At 45.8% G+C, this 2,149-nt stretch overlaps 2 non-coding genes across 2 annotated transcripts; one reads left to right on the top strand and one right to left on the bottom strand.

The window, feature by feature from the left end:
* Positions 1–391: 391 nt before the first annotated feature.
* trnal-caa (transfer RNA leucine (anticodon CAA)) lies at positions 392–506 on the bottom strand. Its single transcript has 2 exons — positions 469–506; positions 392–426 (listed from the first exon to the last, which is right to left on the bottom strand). It is a non-coding gene; the product is annotated as a tRNA-Leu (tRNA).
* A 1,174-nt stretch (positions 507–1,680) lies between these two features.
* trnae-uuc (transfer RNA glutamic acid (anticodon UUC)) lies at positions 1,681–1,752 on the top strand. The gene has a single exon. It is a non-coding gene; the product is annotated as a tRNA-Glu (tRNA).
* Positions 1,753–2,149: the final 397 nt, after the last annotated feature.

Below are 2,149 nucleotides of genomic sequence, written 5' to 3'. Positions count from 1 at the left end.
TAATATCAGAATGGAGGTCGCACATTTAAGGCAGAGTCGAGGTGAAGTTTATTCTCTCAGATGGTTGTGAATCAGTGGATTCTTTTACAGAAGAGGATTGTCAGAGCTGGCCCACAAAGTACATTTAAGGCTGAGGTTGAAAGATTTTTAGCAACAAGGGTATCAATGGGTGTCGGGAAATCCAAGAAAGTGCAGTTCAGGATTATCAAGTCAGGATTTTCCGCTCATTTAATAGCGGAGCAGACTTGATGGGCTGAGCTGTCTCCTTCTCCTCCAAAACTGCATTATGTTAATATAAAGCTGCAAATCTGACCGGAGCAAATTTTCCTTTAAAACAGGTAGATCCCATCGGGACACTGAACTTCAGTGATATTTACAAAGAGGCAGTCATTGTCAGAAGTGGGATTTGAACCCACGCCTCCAGGTGGAGACGAGAACACCCGGCTTTACAGTGGAAGGAGTCTATTCTTTGAGTCTGGCACCTTAGACCACTCAGCCATCCTGACACACCTTGGCGGCTCCAGAGCGATCTGTATACCAGGGTAAACAGGAAAAGCCAGTCTTCAGCACCCACACTGAGCCTGGCTCCATTAGGCCCACAGTCACCTCTCACAAACCACCATTGCCCTTCACTTTTCCCAACCTCCCCCTTGTTCTTGTCTGAAACAAATTGCACGTCAGGCAATTGTAGCTGACATTGCCGATGTAGAACTGTAATGTAGATTGAACTGATACCGCCTTTTCTATGACATAATTCTGCTTCAAAGATCAGTCAATATTTCATAGTTACTATTGCAAATAATAACCATGAACATGCAATGGCAGTGAAGGCACTGAATCCTAATCAGCAGACTGCAAGGGAAGAGGTATATCTCTATCACCCTGGTCACTGCCTGATTCAGCATTGTGTCTCTCATCCTTCTGCACATGATTCCTTCAGCTCCATCACGGTTTTGTCACATTGTCTTGGTTTATAATGCACAGACTACCCTGCCATCTATTACATTGCAGTTTCTAATGCATGAAACCCTACCTTACAGGGCACAGCCTTCGCTCTGTAGTGCAGTATTGAAAGCAATGGTCTTGTAAAGCACCAGTCATGAGTTTACTTCTAACTGGAGGAGATGAGAATGTTTGTACAACTGTGGCATCCAACATCTAAAAGAGGACTTTCAATATTGTCTGAAATTATGCCAGTGTCATTTCCCCCACAGGCCAGCAGTGAGGTGAGGTATTATAAACTGCAGGTTGACAAGGAAACAATGGGGAACAAACACAGAGAGGGGAGCGGCTGAATGCTTTATTTCTTTGCTGTAATCAGATTCTGGTTTTGAAGTGTGAAATGGGACTATAGAACCCAAATGGATGAAATCCTACTTTCTGGGGGTTGGTCTCTGCTGAGGCCTTTGTCATCTTCTGGGAAATGTGTCTGTGTGTTACCTTCTGAGGGTGAACATGCGGCCCAGTTCCCCAAGAGAACGTGAACATCTCAAACAGCCAGTCCATCGTCTCGTAGTGCACAAGGCTATGGGCAAAGGCTAGAAACTGGGATGTTGAGCCTCTTTCTGTGCTGTAAAACACGATGATTCAGTCATTTTGCAGGAGAAACAACTGTCGTAGAAAGAAAAAAAAAGCCAGAAGTTGTACCATTAAGAAACGATGCACACTCGTCCGCCTATATCCCTGGTGGTCTAGTGGTTAGGATTCGGCGCTTTCACCGCCGCAGCCCGGGTTCGATTCCCGGTCAGGGAATCAAGTTTTATTTTTCCTGATGGTGACAACGCAAAGGCGGTGCAGCTCTGTCTGCAATCCTTTCAATGTCAGTTCCTGTCCCCGAGAACATCAGGGTCCATATTCCAGCCGCTTAAAGAGGGGAAAGGTGCCTTAGCCGTCACTGCTCAGTCAGGCTACTCACCTTTGTGTTGTGTTGTTAGCAGGGACATCAGCAGTAAGGGGAACATTCACAAGGTAAACAACCAGCAAAGATAATCACAGTCGCCACTTCAATTCAATTGTCTCCCCTTTGTGACGCAGTGAGTTTCACTGCCATATGTCGGCAGGAAGCGACAATTCACCCGATCGAGTCTGCTCAGCCAGTCAATGAGATCACTGCTGATCTGATAAATGTCAACTCCGCTTTCCTGCTCTT

This window comes from Stegostoma tigrinum, unplaced genomic scaffold (genome assembly GCF_030684315.1).
Source record: "Stegostoma tigrinum isolate sSteTig4 unplaced genomic scaffold, sSteTig4.hap1 scaffold_70, whole genome shotgun sequence".
Taxonomy (NCBI): Eukaryota; Metazoa; Chordata; class Chondrichthyes; order Orectolobiformes; family Stegostomatidae; genus Stegostoma; species Stegostoma tigrinum.
Note: the sequence above shows the minus strand (reverse complement) of the source record. Positions and strands in the feature narration are given on the sequence as shown.